Source organism: Acomys minous (genome assembly GCF_964271855.1).
Source record: "Acomys minous genome assembly, chromosome: 13".
In the NCBI taxonomy this organism is placed as follows: Eukaryota; Metazoa; Chordata; class Mammalia; order Rodentia; family Muridae; genus Acomys; species Acomys minous.
Window position 1 is genome coordinate 91150469 of NC_140495.1, and position 22538 is coordinate 91173006.

General features: G+C 39.9%; 1 protein-coding gene across 2 annotated transcripts in view; it reads left to right on the forward strand.

The window, feature by feature from the left end:
• Window positions 1-22538, forward strand: part of CTNNA3 (catenin alpha 3) — a 1390227-nt gene that overhangs the window by 14162 nt on the left and 1353527 nt on the right. Inside the window, exon 1 of one of the 2 annotated variants that reach the window (XM_084751940.1) lies at window positions 2413-2550. The exons of the other annotated variant lie outside the window; for it this stretch is intronic. The gene's annotated coding sequence lies outside the window, so the exon portion shown is untranslated. Of the gene's footprint in view, window positions 1-2412; window positions 2551-22538 lie in introns of those variants that run through there. 2 annotated transcript variants of the gene reach the window in all.

Consider the following 22538-nt stretch of genomic DNA (forward strand, 5'->3'; position numbering starts at 1 on the left):
TTGGGAGGCTTGTTTTCCAACAGAGACTTCTGACTGGGACACAATTATCTTCTTTTCGGAACCTCCTCCCTTGCCTGTAATCTAGCTGGCTCAGAGCATAGATCTCCACAATGAGGGCTTCTCAGAACACTTAGTCCAGTGACTTTGTTGGGGGACCAGCCCTGATATTCAAAATCAAAACCACACTCTTGATTGCCTCAGGAGGATGGCTAGTCACTAGGCCCTAATTTCTTCTTCTTCTTCTTCTTCTTCTTCTTCTTCTTCTTCTTCTTCTTCTTCTTCTTCTTCTTCTTCTTCTTCTTTTTTAAAAATCCTTTCTCTTCTGCTCCTAAGCTTTGTCTGTTTGTATGTGGAACATGAGCCAAAAGTTTGAAAAGCAAATAGAAAGGAAACAAGCAAATAGGGAAGGAACATAAATACTGAGCGAGACTGGGTGAGGTGACAGATAGGAATTACTGTGGACATCTGGAAGGTGGCCAAGATGCAAACACGCAGGGCTGTATGGTTGACAGGAACTGCTTAGTGTCCGGCATGCTTCAGCGATCACACAGAGAAAGTCAGTCAGATCGCTCTGGTTTTGTCTGCTACTCTATAGTTAGCTATGGAAAGCTGACATTAGGGGATCTGTGTTTTCTGTCAGCAAATGGATATAAATTACAGACTTCCATGGGGGTGGGGCGGGGGTGGGGCGCCCTGAGTGATTTGAATTGCTAGAGAGGACCCCTTGTGGCGAGAGTGCTAAATTCTTCAACTGAAGTTTAACTTCAAGGATGGGTCCTTTGGATAAGGAAACAACAAACTAAGCAAGAAAAACCCCAAACACCCCACACAACCCTTTAAAATTACACTTCAGATACTGGGTATTTACTTTTTTTTTTTTTAAATAACACTGAGCTGAGATTCTGTGTGCATTATATCTTTGATGAATTCAGTATAATTTTGAACACCAGATTTTTATCAATTTAAGTCATATACCCACTGAAACATAAAGAATAGAGATATTCACGTCCATTTTGCAGAAGGATAGCAGAGCTAGAGAGCTGGTAGGGAAAGCGCAGTGGTTTTTGGGTGGGGAGGCTACGTTTACAATAGAATCTGGATACCTTATCTTGGGCTCAGTTAATAGACCTGGTTTAGAAAACATTCATTATTAAAACTCTAAAACAAAACCTGCAAGTTTGCAAGTGTCAAGTGATCTCTTTATTCCCGAAAAGATGGATTGTGAGATGTAAAACTCGCTCTTTGTTTCTCTGTGAAAAGAAATCACTCCGAGATCCTCCAGGGGGAAAGGGAGGCTTTAAAGCAAACCTGCAAGGGCATTATGTTAGTAACCAAGACTCCTTAGAGAAATGCCTATCATGTACATTTTAAAGGAGGACACAATCAAATGCTCTTATTCTGCAGGCTTCCTTGGAAGTCATATAAAACGAACCCCCTCTCTTAGCTGATTCTCTCTGACAATCTCCAGATCCTGTCTGTCCTCTTGGCTCCCTGATATTTGTTCCAACAACGTCTGTAGAACTAGTAAATAAATGCTTTCTTCTATTTTGAATTCAGTCCCTTAAAAACAGGACTGCCAAAGCCCCAACAAATAGTTCATGTTGTAGTTAGCACTATTCAGTAGTACTTTTGTGTGTTATTACAAGAAAAAGCCATGAATAGCTAAGGAAACAGGGTACCACACAAGCTCAAGGAATTGACGACATAATAAACCAGGCAGTGAGGTACAGTGTTATTGAGGTGAAGATTAAGATATTGTTCCGGCAAATATAAGGCTGTATGTGTATATATTTTTATGTTCATATAAGAATTCATGTTATATTTGAAAAGGAAATACAGGAAAAAAATCTCTATACATAGAAAAAAAGTTCAGGGATAAACCTATTTTATGGTGCCTTAAATCTAATAATTGCTCTACTGAAATGGTTTGATAACTCTGCTGTGTAGCCTTAAACTGCTAATTATGTGGTCTATTATAAATACAAGAGGCAGGAAGTATGGGAGGTGGGGTAAGGGTGTGAGACGGCACGATTTCGGCAGAAAAATACTGTCTCAGATGTGACCCACGGCTCCTGAATTTTAAATAACGGTGTGAGGATTTCCTGGACTCTTATCCCCTGCTTTACAGCCTCTCACTTTCAATAATTCTAACCTTTGGCTTTAACTCGAAACAGTTCCTTGTTTTGGACAGAGATGATAGAAAGTTAACTCTAACTTATTTGGCTTCTTAAGTAGTATGTAGGTCTCTAGGGAGAGTATGTGCCTGGCCTTTCTCAACAAAGTATTTTCAGTAACAAGTTGTCAGTGAGGTCCCTGACGAGCCCAGGATTGGATACCACCCACCCTGGCTTGTAACCTCCCCCTTTTTTTTATCCTGGGTGAGTAGTGCTCAGCTACAGTGACTGCCCCACCATCACTGTCTCCCTGTTAGGTTCTCTGTAGCTCTGTGGCTGTCAAGACGCCTTCCTCCCACCCTTACAGCCCTGTTTGGAAAATTCCCTTCAAGAGCGGATATCAAAGCACATTTTCTTTAAAGGAAGCAACAGAAAGGTAAGAGTCAAGTTTATAAAGTGAGAGCTGGGCTTCAGTGCACTCCTGATTCTCCCTTGGATTTCTGTGTCTTCTTTATACGTCACAGACTTATACTGTGAGCTTTCTTCTGAATGAAGGAAGACCACATTATTGTAGGAAATGGGGGATGTTTTGACTAGCTGTGATGAGAGATGTAGGCGTTCATGCTAATTTCAAAGTTAAAAATAACTTTCAGACCATGCCAGGGAAAGCTAGTAGCCAAGGTCGTGCTTAGCATTCAGAGAGATTCAGGCTATAAAAAGCCAACTGGGTGCTGTGCAGGGAAAGATAAGATATGGCCTGGATACTTGTGCCTTGGCATGGGACTGAGGAAAAGGAAGCAAAGATGGAAAACGTTTGAAGGGGCTTTGCTTTCAACTAAAAGTTTATTCATAGCAAATGGAAGGTGCTTTGAATGAGATAGTGACAAAGAGGGAGTTTCTACATTTAATATTGGGCATATATTACTTCTATAATTGGCAGCAATATTAGGGGCTCGAGGAATGATCTCAGAGCTGTTTGACATTTCTAACTGGTGAAAGTCAGTGTGGAGGGTTTTTTTTGTTTTTTTTTTTTTTGTTTTTTTTTAGCTTGGGATGTAATGTCTATACAGAGGGAAGGTTGCTGGCTGAGTGGGTCTGAGTAACTGTAAGCAGCTGCTGTCACCTAAATCAAGGATAGGACTGGAAGAAATGAGTCTGGAAGGAAAGAGGGAATCCAGGACCGACACAAGGCAGCTTCGTTGACAGCAGGGGTTTTGAATTGCAGATCTATGCCACTAAGAAAGACTAGCAACATGTCTGATCACACATGAAATCAGTGGCATGTTTAAGACACACAAATGGGAAAAGTAAGGATTCCAGTGAGCCTTGATTCTGGGGTTGTGGTTAGTTCATTCAGCTAGAATGGAAGAGAAACGTAGAGGGAGTACTTAGGATCTGGAGCTGTGGATGGTCAACTTGGCTAAGTGTGAATGGAACGCTTGGCTGTGCTATGAAAATTTCAGTGTTCATTATAAAAATTACCTCAGCAGTGACGTAGGAGGGAACCTAAAGCACAGACAGGACAGACTTACTCATTTACATCTGTTACAACCTACACATACTTTGAGTCTTCCTTCTTATTTGACTAAAAGATTGGGATTTCTTAGAGTACTACTTATTTTTTTTACAAATAGTCAGTGCTCACTGTGTGATTTTGAAAGATCAGAGGACAGATTATTGTTTGTGATCTCACTGGTGTGTGTTTCCTTCTAGTCTTCTTAGTCTCCCTGTCTTTAGAATAATTGCTATACTATTGAATGGCACATTTATACCCTTGCTTTTCCACCTAACATTAAGTTTACATGTTTACATATACTATTTCCTGTTCAATATAGCTTCTGTTGTGTTGTGTAAAAACTTTTCAATGAATATAATTTTGTTAATCATTGCTGAACATTCAGGTGCTATAAAACACTACTTTTGCGTATTTTATGTGTATTTATATCATGTCTTTATACTTAAGAAAATTTCCTTAATCCCTATTCCTAAGTGTGGGCTGTTGGAATGCAGAGCATTACATTCGAAGGCAAAGCTTGTGGTTTTTAATATGTTTTTACTGTTTCTCTTTAAAAGCACTATAAAATTTCTTGTCAGCCAAATAAAATATTTATTGTCTATGGTGTGTAAAGATGGATTTCAGGCAGATGGATAACAACATACTATGTATGTGTAAGGACATAATCGCTTATACTTATACAATTTCAATTTATAAGCATCAACAAAGCTACACACGCAATTGAAAGCTTTAGCTCTTCCTGAAACCAGTATTATTGTCATAGATCATTTGTGTCACTTTGACTGTAGAACAGTAGCAGTGGTAAATTACTTCTGCTGGAAAACCATGTATGCATAATATTGATTTACAGAAACTTTATGATCCAGCTGTGACAAATAAATAGCAAAAATAGGAAGAGTCAGTAAATACCTCGGTTGTAGAACTGGGAAAATCACAATCATTTGGACTGAATCTATAGGCTGTAGAATTGAAAATAAAAAGGAGCAGAGGCATGAAATAAGGCACCGATTGGTGGGAATCAGGGAAGAAGAGCTTCAATTTTTAAAATAGTTGAATTAAGGAAGCATGATTTCATATTGAAGGGAAAAGCTAAGGCATGGTGATAAAACGGTCAGAGGCAGTGGCTTGTACAAAGAAAGAAGCTTGGAGCGGGCAGAGGTACAAGTACTGCTTGATGTGAGATGAGGTGTAGAGTTATGAATTCTTAAAGGACATTTTGCCTCTTCTTAAAAAAAAAAGCTTTCAAACATGGCTTCTTACTAGGTGGTAATATTCAGAGGGCTTTCTTAACCACAGGCAGGCAGAAGTTCTCTAGCCTCTATGAACTTTGGTTTGCATCTGTCTATTTTTAATTTGGAATAGAAAGGATTCATCTTTAAGAAGAGATGTTGACAGCTCAGTCTTCCCCGAAGAGATACTATGTATCTTAAGTCTTAAAAATAGTATTTATTTGTGGATCATTGGCTCATGGGAATGTTAGTCCAGAAATTCAAAGCCACGGTTTTCTTATTCTTGTTTGGATATCGGATTTTAAGTGACAACGTGCTGTGGGGTGGAAACTCTGAGTTTGTCCAAGTGGTTAATCTAATGGAAAAATGACAGACTACAGATATTTTGAAAGTGAAGACAATTTCACACTACTCCTGATTTTCATGTACTTTTTTGTTTTGTTTTGTTTTGTTTTTTTGTTTTTCAAGACAGGGTTCTCTGTGTAGCATTAGCTGTTCTTGACTCGCATTGTAGACCAGGCTGGCCTCAAACTCACAGCAATCCACCAGCCTCTGCCTCCTAAGTGTTGGGATTAAAGTCATGGGTCACCAACGCCTGGCCAATTTTCATGTACTTAATTATGCCTTCTAAGTATATTTCTGTTCCTGGAACCTGGCCAGTAATCTGTTACCAACTTAATAGCTAACTTTAGGAACTAAAAAGTGACTTAAACTTCCCATGTGTAAAATTGCTGCATTTGCATCTCTTTCCTTTTTGTTGTCTTTCAGTTCTTTTTTTTTTTTAAAGGTTTTTTAAAATTTATTATGTATACAATGTTGTGTCTGCATGTACACCTGAATACCAGAAGAGGGCACCAGACCTCATAATAGATGGTTGTGAGCCACCATGTGGTTGCTGGGAATTGAACTCAGGACCTCTGGAAGAGCAGCCAGTGCTCTTAACCGCTGAGCCATCTCTCCAGTCCGCCTTTCACTTCTTGTATTTTCTTTTTTTCTTAGAAATGTTAAGGTTATGTTTATCACCGATTCCATTTTATATCATTTCTCTGTAAATTCCTATTCTTCCTTTCAATTTGCACAAAGAGGTGGGAGAATAACAATTTGTCCAGGATTATCTGCTTGGAACAAATGATAGCACCAAATGTAATAAGTGTTCAGAGGGAGAACAGTGACAGTACAATCAAACAAGGATGGACTGCTATTAATCTAAGTTGTATATCATGATAATGTAACACACTTGTTTTACCCACCTCTACCACATCTTTTTAAAGTTTAATTAATTTATTCAGATTACAACTAAATTGTTATCCCATCACTTGTATCCTCCCATTCATCCCTCCTTCCCGCTTTTACCCTATTCCCCTCCCCTAGGTCTATGACCAAGGGGGACCTCCTCCCCCACTATATGGTCATAGGCTATCAAGTCTCATCTTGGTAGCCTGCTTATTCTTTCTTTGAATGGCACCAGCCCTCTCCACCAAGGGGAGGTGGTCAAATATGAGGCACCAGAGTTCATGTCAGAGTCAGTCCCTGCTCTCCACATGACTGTGGAGGATGTCCTGCCCATTGGTTAGATCAGAGTAGGGGTTCAATGTTTACTACTTGTATTGTCCTTGGTTAGTGCAAAAGTTTGAGCAGACCTCCCTGGGCCCTGATCCACCCATCAGGATGTTCTTCACGTAGGTTTCTAGCACCCTCTGGATCCTTCTATTTCCCCATCTCCTATATTTTTCTTACCTAGAGTCCCAGTGGGATGTCCTCACATCTGTCCCAATATCCTGGTAAGTGCATGTCTTGTATTTTCATAAACTTTTTTTTTTCAGCCAAGGCTACTCAGAGAAACCTTGCCTCAAAAAACTAAAAAAGAAACTTAATTGTGTGTGTGCGCGCGCATGTGTGCACATGCATGCGTAGGTGATGTCTTTTGTGTGTGTGTGCTATGATGCATGTATGGGGGCAGGGGGTGACTGCTGGAGTTAGTTCTCTCTTCTGCAATGACGTGGACCCTGGAGCCGTACCTTAGGCAGTCTGGATTGGAGGCAGGTGCCTTTACTCACCGAGCTGTCTCCCAGCCCTGACTTTAATTTTCTCAACCTGTGAACCTCAGGTCTCTCCTGTCAGTGGGAAAACAGACTTGATACAGACAGTGCGCTGTTTGATGTAATGAAAGACTTTCCTGCATTAGCACGTGAGTGCTCCAGACCTCCTTTATTTAGTGGTGTTCAAAGTGTGATCTGAGGTTCTCAATTCTTTACTGGTCCCAACAAGGACATAAGGAGCTTGTGCCAAAGTGTAAATCAGCTGTGCTAGAAGCACTTTGAAGCAGGACTCTGCAGATGAGTGAAGCAGCTTTTGATTCACAGTTTCATGGGAACTCCTTGCAGAATTCACTTGGAGTCGCACTGCTTAAGTTAAACCAAGCATTTGTCTCCCTTACCAATATATATGTAAAAGCAGAGGATCAGGAAGAACTCACACAGTTATTACATAATAGATGACCGTGAGTGCAGAGTCCCAGACAGACCTCATTAAGAAGCCCACAGAATGACTGGGGCAGGAGGACTAAAGGTGTAAGGGGCCTACTCTGCCTCTGACTTTGGAGTTCATTGCTGTAGATTATTGCTATTGAAACAAAGATCCTGCCCTCACAACATCTCTCTCTCTCTCTCTGTTAAGCCTTAGTCTAGGGTTGAAGTTTATAAATGGCTTTCACTGAAATGTATAGGATTAACAGATTTTTAAAAATATTAATTTTTGTCTCATTGTATGAATGGTTGCCTGTGTGTATGTGGGTGCACTGCCTGTATGCAGTGCCCACGGAGGTCAGAAGAAGGCATCAAATTCTCCGCAACTGGAGTTGTAGAGCTGCCATGTGGGTGCTGAGAACTGAACTCAGGTCCTCTGCAAGATCAGCCAGTGCTTTAACCCACTGAGCCTTCTCTCTATCCTTGGATTGACTTGCTTTTTTTTTTTTAAATATTCATTTATTATTATGTATACAGTGTTCTGTTTGTATGTATACCTGTACACCAGAAGAGGACATTAGATCACATTATAGATAGTTCTGAACCACCATGTGGTTGCTGGGGATTGAACTCAGGACCTTTGGAAGAACAGGCGATGCTCTTAAACACTCAGCCATCTCTCTAGCCCTTGACTTGCTTTTCTACTGAACTTGGCAGTTTCTGTTTTTTCAGTACTGGATAACAAAGGAATCATAGTCTTAAGAGCCAAGTAAATTTGTGATAAATACCGCTGGTTGCCTAAGTTACACCCTGTAACTTTCCTCTCTCTGTCTGTCTCTTTCTGTCTTCGTCTCTTTCTATCTCTGTCTTTCTCTCTTTCTCTTTCTGTCTCTCTTTTTGCCTCTGCCTCTGTCTGTGTGTCTTTCCCTCCCTTCCTCTGTTAAATTGTAATACCACAATTTAGGTCAAGAAAAAAGGACATAATGGTGTGTGTATTGATCTGTGTCTGGTGTGCCCCTCCCTGTTTGGACTGATATGTGTGGTAACTCACATAGACCTCCATCTTGTAGATGGCATCATTTCTATTTTGTATGAAGGGCATACCAGAATTAATGGATATGTTTGTAGTTTCCAGGTTTTTGTTTTGTTTTTTCAAGACAGGGTTTACCTGTGTAGTCTTGGCTGTCCAGGACTTGCTTTATAGACCAGCCTGGCCTCGAACTCACAGAGATCTGCCTGTCTCTGCCTCGTAAGTGCTGGAGTTAAAGGTGAGTGCCACCACATCCAGCCAGTTTCCAGTATTTCTTGTTTGTTTCATCATGATGTCATTTTAAAAAATATTTTATTTAATTTTAATTTATGTGTGCTGGTGTGAGGGTGTCAGATCTTGGAATCACAGACAGTTGTGAGCCACCATGTGGGTGCTGGGAATTGAACCCTAGTCCTTTGGAAGAGCAGACAGTGCTCTTAAGCAACGAGCAATCTCTCCTACCCCCATGATGTGATTCTTAATATAAATCTTTGTTCGTATATCTTGATATACCTTTGTGAGTATATTTTGTGATAAATTCATGGAAGTGAAGTTGCTTTATTAAAAGGAAGTCTCATTTTTAAAATTTATAAGAATTAAAGATATGGTACATATACCTTTAGTGCCAGCACAGAGGAGGCAGAGGCAGAGGCAGGCAAATCTCTGTGAGGTAGAGGCCAGCCTGATTTGCAAAGTGAATTCCAGGACAGTCAGAATTACACAGTGGACCTGTCTCAACAAAAAATTATGTCCAAGTGGAATCAGGAGGATTTTCATGAGTCTGAGGCCAGCCTGAGCTAAATAATGTGTTTTGAGGTATCCTAGGTTACAGAATAAGACCCTGTATTAAAATAAAATCAGGAGACTTGGTTCATATCAAATAGCTAATCAATTTTAGTTTTACTGATAGATTTTCACTGACATTCTTTTTTTTTTTCTTTTGTTTTTCTGAGACAGGGTTTCTTTGTGTAGCCATGGCTGTTCTGGACTTGCTTTGTAGACCAGGCTGGCCTGGAACTCACAGTGATCCACCTGCCTCTGCCTCCCGAGTGCTGGGATTACAGGTTATGTGCCACCATGCCTAGCTTCATTGACATTCTTGGGAACTTTAGTTGTTTCCACTCTTATTCTATCCCAGGCATCTCCCCGTACCATTTCCTCAGTATGGACATCTTTTATACTTTTTTTTTCTGAGACAGGGTTTCTCTGTGTAGCCTTTGCTGTCCTAGACTTGCTTTGTAGACCAGGCTGGTTTTGAACTCACAGGGATTCGCCTGTCTCTGCCTCTCACGTGCTGGGATTAAAGGTGTGTGCCACCATGCTTGGTATTTTTTGTATTTTTGATTCTGATAATATGACACAGTTTATAAGGCTGTCATGGATTCTGAACATGTTTTTTATGGCAGAGAAATGCTAAATACTATCTGTGTATTTTGATTAAATTACATTTTTTTGAGACACTATGTAGCCCTGACTAGCTTGGAACTCTGAGTAGACCAGGCTGGCCTTGAATTCTCAGAGAGCTGCCTGCCTATGCCTCCTGAATGTTAGAATTAAAGGCAAATGCTACAACATTTAGTATTGATACATCTATGATAATTTCAGTCTGTATAAATGAGACTCATACTTTTTGTCACAGCGTGTTGGAGGGTCACTGAATTTCTGAGCCAAAATTTCTGCTATAAACAATAATTGTGATCTTTAGAGGCAGCACCAGCTAACAGTCCAGGCTGACCTTCTGGCTGAAAAGCTTCTAAATATTTATTGACCTGTTATATTTCTTTTTATATAAATTGCCATGTGAATTATTCTCCAAGTTTCTTTATTAAAGCCTAAATTATATTTTACCACTACAAACCAAGTTAGACTATTTTGTGCTTTATTTTCTCAAGATTAGTTGTTCACTTTTTGGCTTTCATTTTTTAAAAAAGTATGCAGAAGGTAAAATATTATTGTAGTCAAGAATTTAAACATCTTTTCAATTAAAAAAGGTTTATTTTATTTTATTCTATGTGTGTTTTGTCTGCATAGTGAACTCACAGGTTCATTATATGAGTGCTTGGTATCAAAAGACCTTAGAAGAGAGCACTGGTTCCCTGGGACTGCGGTGACAAATGGTTGCCAGTCACCACTTAGGTGCTGGGAATCAAACACTGGTCCTGTGCAGGAGCAGCAAATGTTCTTAACCACTGAGCCGTCTCTCCAGCCCCTTTAACCTTCTTGGCTTCTGAGTCTTATGTTTGCTTAGAAAAGGTTTACTTTGACAATAGGATTACTAGCTATGCTTTCAGAATGTGGAAATCTTTCTGGAGTTGAACTTAGGTAAAGGAATGAGACCAGGAACCAGCTTAATTTTTTACTCCTGGTTTAAATATTTCTTCATTTTATACATTGTGTTCCTTAAAAAAAATTTATTCTTTTCCTTGCTAATTCAAACTGCTATTTTCATCTTAAGCTAAATTTATATTGGAGCCCAATATATTTATATTTTCTCTTTCTCCTATTAATATTGATATCTGTTTACCCTCCATTTAATTGCTGCTATTCTTGGAGATTATATCTCAATATGTAGCTGTTAGCAATTCTCCTGCTTCAGTCTCCTGAGACCAAGCATTACAGAAGTTTTCAGCCACGTGCCTTGTCTCAGTCACTACTTTTAAAATAACTTCATTCCATACTATGTTTAAAAAAAAGAGATTTTACTGTGTGTGTGTGTATCTGTTGAAACAAGACAGTGTCAGACCTCGTTGGGCTGGAGTTACAGGTGGCTGTGACCTGCACAGTGCGAATGTTGGGGAATCTGTTGAAGAGGAGTGAGAGTACTTAACTGCTGCTGAGCTGTCCCTTCAGCCTCTCACAGTCTGCTTTCTAATGTTTATTTTTCTTTATTTATGTATACCTGTATATGTTTGCCATGTGTGTAGGTGCCTGGTGGAGGCCAGAAGAGGGTGTCAAATATCCTGGGACTGAAATTACATAGAATAAAATGAATACATCTGATAAAATAAGTCTTGAAACAATTTAAAGATGTAAGCTCTACTGCTCTACATGGGTACTTACTCTGAACTGGGCCCTCTGAAGAGAGGACTGTTCTTAACCCATGAGCCATTTCTCCAGTTCCTCATACTCTGTTTTAAAAAATGTAAGGGCTAGCATCTCTTCTTATTATTTTTACCCTTCAAATTTTTCTTAGTTATAAATGAGTTTTTAATTTTTTTTATTAATTTATTCTTGTTACATCTCAATGGTTATCCCATCCCTTGTATCCTCCCATTCTTCCCTCCCTCCCATTTTCCCCTTATTCCCCTCCCCTTTGACTGTTCCTGAGGGGGATTACCTCCCCTGTATATGCTCATAGGATATCAAGTCTCTTCTTGGTAACCTGCTGTCCCTCCTCTGAGTACCACCAGGTCTCCCCCTCCAGGGGACATGGTCAAATGTGAGGCACCAGAGTACGTGAGAAAGTCATATCCCACTCTCCACTCAACTCATCCTAATGGGACTCTAGATGAGAGAAGCATGGGAGAATAGCAAAGTAGAAGAATCCAGAGGGTCCTAGAAACCTACGAGTTTTTAAATTTTTAAATTTTATTTTTGAGACATTGTTTCTCTATGTGGCCTTGGCTGCGCTGAACTCTCTACATGGAACAGGTTGGCCTCAAACTCACAGAGATCTGCTCGTGTCTGCCTCCCAAGTGCTGGGATTGCATACTTTTTTCTTTAGACAAGGCTTTCTAGCCCAAGCTGGCCTCAAACTCTCATGTAACTGAGGATGAGCTTGAACTTCTGATCCTCCTGCCTCTACCTCCTGAGTGTTGTGATCACAGGCTTGTGCCACCATGGTTATGAGGAGATGGGGATTGAATGCAGAGCTTTCTAGGCAAGCACTTTACCAACTGAGCTACATCTCAGCCCAGTGGAATTCATGTGACACAATTTATCAAGTTCTAATTGTCTTGACATTTCACTGCAAGGAGAATTGACATTATTTAATGTTTAACCTGCTCATAGAGCTTTCTCTTTTCTTCTTTGGTCTCCTTAGTTCTTTTATGTTTTATATAAAAATTTAAAGCCGTTTTCATACCATATTTATAAACTTTCATACCATCGTCTCTTTCCTTCTACTATGTTTTAAATTATGTCTAAGAAGGGAACTGTTGCTTTTATTCCACATTTGTGTCTTGAAGAGATGTTCTGGTGGCTGAGGCAGAGCTTGCATTTGATGGGCTGTTGGAACCCAGAGCATCATGCTAGTCCTTTTGTATTTGCTTTTTACCCTTTCCCAGCCTCATGCTACACAACTTTTAAAAATGAATACTTGTTTGAATATGCACCACATGTATGCATGTACCTGCAGAGGCCGGAAGAGAGCATTGGATCCTCTGGCACTAGAGTGACAGGCAGTTGGGAACCACCCAATCTGGATGTTGAGTCCGAACCTGAGTCTTCTGCAAGATCAGTAACTGCTCTTAAGTGCTGAGCCATTTCTCTAGCTACAATATTAATTTTTGAAAGCTGAAAATGTTATATCTCATTTATACTTACCATAACAAAGTACCTAGACTAAAAAGCTATTCTAACTGGCTTAAGCAAGTCTTTCGTTAAGTTACATTTGGTGCTCCAAAAGTCCTCTAGGAGAGAAAGAGAAACAGCGTAAGGCAACATACAGCAATGGCATCTAGCAACACAGGAGGCAAGTCAGGCAGGCTTTCCAGCTTCCGTCATTCTGGGCCTTTGGGTTGGACCTATGATATATAGTCCCACTCAAGCTATGCTCCATTTCACCAAGTCTTTTTTTCTCCCTCAATCGTATACCTTTTGTAGTAGATACTGCAGATTCACTGACTTAACACCTGCTCCTCTTTTTTCTCTCCTAACCTGACTTCTACCCTTCACTGATAAGAGTAACTGATGAGAATTTCTGGTATAATTTTAAAAAATGTTACATACCACTCTATAGGGCCTCATATTAATTCAGCTAAAATTTTTATTAGATTCATTTACTTTGCATGGATATGAGTAGGTGTGTGTGCGTGCACATGGCTATAGCCCATGTGAGGAAGTCAGAGGACAACCTTGGGAGTCATTGTGTATCTTCTACCATGTTGGCCCCAGAGACTGGACTGAGGTTGTCAGGCTTGATGGCAAGCACCTTTAACCATCACTCTATCTTGCTAGCTATAGTAATATTTTGATACTTTCCTACGGATCAGTATAAGATTTCCCAGTTTTAATTTTCAGATACTTCTTTTCTGACTTTGTCATTCTGTCTTTCTCTCTCATTCTTAATCCCTTACCCACTTCCATTTTGTATATTACCTAGAGAGTCCAACAAGAACTCTATAACAAGACATGTACATTTTCATTGCTCTGTAACACACTCATTCTCAACCCATGATGCTTTGCTCCCAGTGGAGTATTTGGCAGTTTCTGGTGACATTTTGATTTCTATAATTGGGGCACAGGTACTACTGGTGTCTAGTGATTAGAGGCCAGGGATGCTTCCAAAACTCCTACCACACTATATGCAGCACCCACAGCAAAGAATTATGTAGTCCAAATTGTCAGTAGAGAAACCTTGCTTTAATACAGTACACTCTGACATAAACAATTATTCAAACAAGTAAGCATAATTTATTTTAAAACATTTGATTTATTTTACATTTGTTATTTATTGTACGTGCATTTATTATTTTAGTTATTTGAGTACCTTGTCTAATTGTATGTAAGTATACCATGTACATTCCTGGTGCCCTCAGAGACCAGAAACGATCCTTGGAAACTAGTCATGGATGGCTGTAAGCTGCTTGTGGGTGCCGGGAATCACACCCAGCTGTCCAGCCCCACATACTATTTATTTTACTACCTTTCTCTAGTCCTAATCTCCTCTCAGTCTGTTGACATGATCTTTTCTGTTTAAAGTTCCTGATCTTTGGTCAATGATAAAAAACAAAGTAAAACATTGCCAGTTAGCCAGATGTGGTGGCGTACACCTGTAATCCCAGCACTCTCAAGAGACAGAGGCAGGAGGATTTCTGTGAGTTCAAGGCCAGCCTGGTCTACAATGTAAATTCCAGGACAGCCAAGATTACACAGAGAAACCCTGTCTCAAAAACCACAACCAACTATCAAACAAAACACATTGCCACTTTTCTTCCTCTCTGTCATGTGTTAACACTGTGAACTCTGTCTGCGTTGGAGGAGGGCTTCTAGCTTTCTCATTTTTCATCCCCTAACACAACCTAAGAGTTTCTGTGTTGAGCATTTTTACAAATATCTTTTATTAATTTATTCATATTGCATCTAAATTGTTATCCCAGTGTTGAGCATTTTTTTACAAGTCTTCTCTCATTGTGAGTTTATCCCCCTCTTTGTTTCTTTTCTTTTTTTAAGCGCCCACTAAAACTTCCAGTTCCTTAGAAAGCTCCTTGCATACCACATTGAGTCATTCTCTCGTTTCTTCTTCATTTGTGATTGTAATAGTGGTTTTACTCTTTTACTTTAAAGTCTTGGTTCTGAGGTGGTCTTGCATCTTCTGTGAACTGCTGAGCAATCTGGGATACTTCCATGGCTCTGTGTTTCCTTTCTTGGGATAATGAACTCCAAGGTGATTCATTCAATTTCCCTCAAGGTTTCTGTCACTTCCACTTCTGCAGTATATTCCTCTTTATTGTTGAGGCTTAGGTTCAGGGTGGCAGTTTCATTCTTTGCTCATTTTGTTCTCTGAATGATAAAATTCCTGGGAGAGATATGGAAGAAAATGCAAAGGATGATTCCTAGAGCTCAGACTTGAGTTACTTAATTATCCTTTTGGTTGTGTTAAGTTCTTGATATTTAAATCTTCGTTAGGTTTCTTTGATCTGTTCCAAAAATTATTTAATTTTTATTCTTGAGATAAGTTCTTACTCTGTTACCCAGACTTTGTACTCATCCTGTATCCCAGGTAGGCCTTAAACTAGCAATCCTCCTGCTGTAGCTTCCTGAGTAAATGATGTCATAGACCAACTGAAAATTCCTTTTATTAAAACCTTTTCTTAACATTATTTGGTATATGTGTTCATGTGTGCATGTACGTTATAATCTCCAGGTAGAAGTCAGAAGACAATTTTTGGGAGTTGGTTCTCCTCTTTTACTATGTAGGTTCTGGGATTAAACCTAGGTTATTAAACGTGGTGGAAAGTGCCTTTGTCTACCTTTCCATCCCGTGGGTTCTCTTGTGTTTGAAATAGTCTCAGTGTGTGTTTTAAATGAGATATATGTGTCTCCTGTGAGCTTCATCTCTATCGACTTTGGTAGAACAAAGTTTCTGTCTTAATTTATTCTCTCTCTTTCTTTCTTTCTTTCCTTCTTTCTTTTCCCAAGACTGGGTTTTTCTGTGTAGCCTTAGCTGTCCTGGATTCGCTTTGTAGACCAGGCTGGCTTCGAACTCACAGTGATCCACCTGCCTCTGCCTCCCAAGTGCTGGGATTAAAGGCACGTGCCACCACTCCCGGATCTGTCTTAATTCTTAAAGAGGAGGAGAGGCATCTCATCATGTTTTTGGGCCATGAAGGCATATATCCATTGGGACTTTTTTCCTAACCTTGTTACGTGATTCTTTTTTGGAAGTAGGTTTAATCATAGAAATATTAGATAATTTAACTAATACATGAATTTTAGCAATTCAGATTTCATGTTCTAAAAGAAATGCATAAAACCATGTCTTCAGAGAATCTTTCTGCTTACATCATTTTTATGTCTATTTCTGCCATCAGATCCTCACATCCTAGGGTACGATATGTCAACCACTTAGTGAGTTCAAGCATGGCCAGCTTGACTGTGCTGTATTTCTGGAAATTACAGTCTTCTGACTAAAGGTTCTTAGAGATGAACTGCTGAGAGGTGGCCTGAGAGACAGACCCCACTGGCCGTCTAAGAAGCAGTTCCTATACACTCAGGGGCTTGAACTGCCCTTCTGGTTCTCTATTCTCAAGTCTCTGATAGGATGCCAGTGAACACTGGTGGCTCATGAGGGCTTGGCTTTCATGACTGCTACATAGTCAGACACAACAGGGCTTTGTTTCCATTGTACCCCACCTGTACCATTCATGAAGCCAATATGGAAGTAGACAGTTAAAAGAATGAAAGCATGCCATCCCAGAGTTGTCAAGAAGGCAACAGCAAAATCACCTTAAAATCAATGTGCCTATAACTGAATTCCAGGTTGTTCTCACTATGTTGATTGACTCTTGTATCATGTTGACAAAGAGCGTTCTGACACAACCAAGAGGGAGCCATGATCAGAGTGGCAGGGACATGACTTGAGAGCTTGCCTACACTAGATCGTGAGGGTCCCTGGAAGTCATGGTGAACACTTTGGACTTTATTAATTAATCTCATGGTCTCCCACATCATTGAGGTAATAATGCTATTTATTACCCTTCTCATCATTTTGTTCTTCAAGCAGTTCTTTATTTTTGAGACATACCATCTGGAAATTTTCAATAAAGAAGTAATCATGTGTTTGAAAAAAAAAAAAAGCATGATAAATGAAGTTAATTAGAATTTCAAGAAGATAACAAATATTTTATTTTTTAGTAAGAGTGTGTCACAAATATTACTTAGGCCAGAAGCTTATTTACTGTTTACGTGAAATCAGAGTCAAGTGGGCATTTTGTGTTTTGTCTGTGAGCCACGTGGTAAGGGAATATGTTCCCTGTGGTTGCAAATCATTAATGAGATATCTATCTTCTCATGTTCCAGAGGGTATAACAGCGCCCTTTCCTGGTTCACAAAGGTTGTTTCCTCTGTTCTCTTCTACACTAGGGCAGGTCAACACTAGGAAGACCGCAGGAAGTGTGTGTGTGTGTGTGTGTGTGTGTGTATGTGTGTGTGTGTGTGTGTGTGTGTACATGTGTGTGCGTGCTCTTGCTGGTACAAGTATGTTCAGGTGCATGTGGAAGACAAATACCGACACCTGCGTGTCGTCTTGGATTGCTTTTACACCTTGTCTTTTGAGTCAGGGTCTCTTGGGTCTCTTCCTGAGCCTGGGGCTCACCATTTTGGCTAGGCTGTCTGGCCAGCAAGCCCCAGAGATTCTTCTGTGTCTGTCACGGACAAATCTGCGGTTGTAGGTACATTCACCACACTTGGCTTCCTGTAGGCGCCAGGGATACAAGCTCAGGTCCTCATGCTAGAGCAATAAAGCACTTTACCCACTGAGCTAGCTCCCAGCCCTAGAGGCTTCTAAAAATTTTTTTTTCTCTCTCTGTTTCACTGTATGTATGTGCATTATGTATGTCTGTGATATGCTATTTGTGTGGAGGTAAGAGGACAACTTTGTTGAATTGGTTCTTTCCTTTCACCTTTAATGTGGATTTGGGATTAAACATAGGTTGCCAGGGTTGTGTGTGGCAAGCTCCTATACCGAGTGAACCATCTCCCTGGCCCAAGAAAGTTTATTTTACATTATTTAAAAAAAAACAAAATTATACCTATTTGTTTATTTATTTGTTTGTTTGTTTTGTGTGTGTGCATGTATGTATGTATGTATGTATGTATGTATGTATGTATGTATGTATATGTATGTGGACACACACATGTGCCATGGCATATGTGTGGATGTTAGAGGGTAACACACATTGTGTAAGTTCTGGAGATTCAGCACAGGCTGTCAGGCTTGGCAGCAAGCACCTTTACCTGCTGAGACATTCTGTCAGCAAAATGACAGCAGTTGTTTTTCTTTTTTAAGCATCAGACTGGTCCTGATTAAGATTTGCCAGTGAAGCTGGGTGTGGTGGCACATGCCTTTAATCCCAGCACTTGGGAGGCAGAGGCAGGTGGATCGCTATGAGTTTGAGGTCAGCCTGGTCTACAAAGCAAGTTCAGGACAGCCAAGGCTACACAGAGAAACCCTGTCTCGAAAAAACAAAACAAAACAAAACAAAGCAAAAAAAAGATTTGCTAGTGAAGACTAGAGAGATGGTTCAAGAATAAGAACCCGAGTTCAAATCTACAAGAACCCATTTAAAAAGCTGGGCAGGGCGGTTCCCACCTGGAAGCTCAGCCTTGGTGAAGGGGAGGAAGACTCTTGCACTAAAGATGTCCTGTTTCTTGCTTTGCTCCAAGAGAGTCAGCTGTTGGTATATGTGTAACTGAGCTGGAAGCCTCTTGTGACAGAGCCACCGTGCTTAGTAGACTAAAACGCTGAACTTCTGGGTGATGTGCTTTACAGCTGAGGGAGCAGACTGCTCCGCCTTGAAGTCTCTGTGGCTGCTGGCAAGATCCACAGCAGCAAGAGCGCAGGAGGAGAAAGGTCAGCCTGGGGTGTGGGGGAGTTCCCATCAGTAAATCTTGTGTTGGGGCAGAGCTGGACGTCTCTGAACAGAGCCTCCTGTGTTCTGAGCCGCTGCTCTGTTTTCTCTCTCTGAGGCATGTAAATCGCCCCCAAAGCTTTGGAAAAGTAGTAACCGGAGTGATGTGTAACTTGAAATATTTTAGATATGATCTCAGTTCTATCTCAAACTATTAAAGTAACCCTATGTGTTTTACAAATGTGACGTTATTTTATAGTTACTAAGTTCTGCAAAAGATTCTGTCTATAGACTGGTTCTTCGCAGTTTGAGTATATTCATTGCTCATGTAAGGGCTTCTTAAACATTTTATACTTGTAAACCATTTTATATGAGAAATTTGCCTGGAGATACGTATGTACAAAACAGTTTTACAAACCAAACATTTACTACTAATAAAAGCATAAAGAAATTTATTTTAAGTTTTTTTGGTGTATCTCTCTCTCTCTCTCTTTCTCTCTCTCTCTCTCTCTCTCTCTCTCTCTCTCTATATATATATATATATATATATATTATCAAAGATAAAGGCAAATTTGCATACTAATGAGATGGATATGCATGCTTAACTTTTACATAAAGAATTAAGTCTTGGCTAAGTATTTTATACTGCAGGACAGAGTATCATGAACATTTTTCACAACTTGTCAACATATTGTTAAGCCTGAGAACACCACTTTACATAGCTATATAGTACAAAATGGCAGAAGTATGTTTAGGACCATTTCAGAAATCATTAAAAATTTCTGACCTAATCCCAAGACAAAATTTATTAATGATTTTTATGAAACTCAAGTCAACAACTTAAGTAGCAAATTAAAAAAAAAATCAAATATTCTAACATAATTTAAAGATATACTAATTTGATACATGTTGAGGAATGGTTGAAAATGTTAATTTTACTGTTATATGTAATTAATTCTTTTTTTTTTTCTATTGTTTGTTTGAGACAGATTCTTGCTATGTAGCCCTGAATGTCCTGGAACTCACTATATTGCTTAGGCTGGCCTCTGATTCACAGAGATCCACCTGCCTCTGCCTCTTGAGTTTTGTGATTAAAGGGCTGCATCACCAGGCCAGGCCTTGGTCTACATTTCTCTTCCTTCCAAAATTAGGCCTGTCTTTAATCAGGACGAAAAGGAAGATTCAACTCTTGAGTTTCAGGCTAGCCTGATCTACATAGCAAGTTTCAGGCCAGCGGGGGCTACATAGAAAGAGACCCTGTCTCAAAAAATAAAAAGAACTCATAATTAGTAAAGAAAAAAAATCTAATAGAGAAGACTCCAAAAGAATCAATATGTGAAAGGTAATTTACAGAGAAGAACACTAGAATGATCGATAAATAAATGAAAAGATTATTATGTTGTTTCACCAGGTGTTGGGTAAGTACAAATTAAAACAAAGATGAATAAGGTACATGGTGCATGGACTATTAGATTAGTGTAAGTTAAAATGGCAATAATAGTATCTATAAGACTGGAAAGGGGCCGGGGAGTTAAGGTGGCCTGAGTTTGATTCCCAGTCTCTATGGTGGAGGAGAGAACTAACTCTTGCAAGCTGTCCTCTGACTTCACACACACACACACACACACACACACACACACACACACACACACACACACCAATAAACAAATAAACATAAAAAAGTAAAAAGAGAATGTGAAGTAAAGAGAACTTTTCTGTCCAGAGAACAGTGTTCAGGGCTGTTCAGGGCAGGCAGATTGTGTTGACAGGAGCATCGCCTTTACTAGAAGCATCTGAAGGAGGGCCTGGAAAGCTGCGCGCTAAGGGCCTTGTGTGCTAGGCATGTGCTTCCCCATGCAGCTGCATCCCCAGCCTGAGACACTGCGATTCTTGGAGAACTGATTTTCTTTGCTTTTATGTATGCATTTCTTTTGTATTATTATGTAAACTCAGGCATTTTAGAGAGTTAATGGAGACAGGAGTAAAATAAACATGGGTACTTGGCGGTGAAAACACCACTAGCTTTCTGTTATTATCTTTGGTAACAGAGTGTGGGAGAAAGGATTTCCTTCCTCTCTCTCTAATATAGCTCAGCAACCGAGTGGCTCCCTGCCCTGGAATGAAGCAGGGTTGGCCCAGCTCCATACATCTCATGTGGAAACAAGACACAGAAGTTTCTATTTTTTTTTTTAACCTACTGTCATTCTTTTGCTTTGTGTTCAGTACCCTATGCTCTAACCATCCCATACCAAGCCTTTAAAAAAAAACATATATATATATATATATATACACACACATATATATATTAATATGTGTTAGCATGTCTTTTATTTTCCTTGTGAAACATTTGTTACAACTTTCGGAGCAGTTCTAAAGTGCTTCTATTTTAGGGCCGTATTTCTTTGTTTTCTTATTATAACTTATCACAAGTGGGGTAGATGCCGTTCCTGGGTGAAGCAGATGCAGCTTGCTAAATAAAAGCATGTGACCTCATTTTAAAACCAGAAGAGAAGTCCATTTGTTGGTTCCCACAGCAGCCCTCTAAGATCTGGTTTGAGCGAGCAGAGTTCTGCGAAGAGAAGTGCCTTTCCATCCAACAAGGATGGTGGGTTAGTGGGTCATCAGCTCAGTAGCCAGCACTCCTTTATATTTGCTGTGTGATTCTGTGAGTGACTCCTCTTCATAGCAGCTTTACTGGTCTCACTTCACAACACAAGAAAAGCAGCTGAACAGTGGCCACTGTGGACAAAGCCATGGGACATGCGGTTTGAATACAAACAGTTATTTTCACAAAAATCCTTTATATTAGCTTATATTAGTTGTATAAAATAATGTGCTTCGTTACAACACAACACAACACACACATATAAAATGTACTCTGGTCAGCTGGGTGTAGTGGCACATGCCTGTAATCCCAGCACTTGGGGGAGGCAGAGGCTGTGAGTTCAAGGCCAGCCTGGTCTACAAAGTGAGTCCAGGACAGCCAGGGCTATGCAGAGAAACCCTGTCTCAGAAAACCAAAAAACAAAAACAAAACAACAACAACAACAACAAAAAAAAACAAAAAAAAAAAACCCCAACCAACCAAACAAAAAAACCCAAAACCAAAACAAAATAAGCCGTACTCTGATCCTATTCACCTTGTTAGCCTATTTTGTTTAAGATCTCAGGCTGGCTTCAGACTCCATACATAGCCGAGGATGACCTTGAACTCCTGATTCTCAGTTCTCTGTTCCCCCCCCCCTCCCAACGCCTGGGATTATAGGCTTGCACCACCACACCAGACCGTTCCTCTGTGATTTCTCATGGAAAGCTCACATAGTCTCAAGGATTAGCGGGAAACACAGATGGATGCTTCATACTTTATCTTTTAGTTTGACACTTCTTCTTATTCCCGGACCCTGCATTCGTAGGTCCCTGTGCGATACAATTCATGTGTGTGCGTCACTCACTGACACACTCTGAAGCACGCCAGGATCAGAGTTCCTTCTAGATTTGCTCACTGCTTGAATGTTATCTCTTATGTGCCTCTTGCAATAATTTAAGGAAATTCTTTTGAAGGGACACACACGTGCACATGTGTATGAATACTGAAAATTAAAATGTATGAAGACATTTTTTCCTGAAAGAACAAAGGAGTATCCTAAATAAGTAATATATACTTTTCAGCCTTCTTTCTCCCTCCTAAGCATTATCATTAATTTTTAAGCCATTTTAAGTAGAACTGAAACTAAAGAGTTCTTTAGACATAAGATTCTAAGGTATCTGGGGAAACCAAATCTGCCTGTGGATCTGGGCTCAGGAGACCCTGTATCAGGAAGCAAACTTGTTGGAAACTAAAGTGGAGCTAAAAGGTTAGATGAAAGCAGGAAAAAAAAATCATTTGTCATAT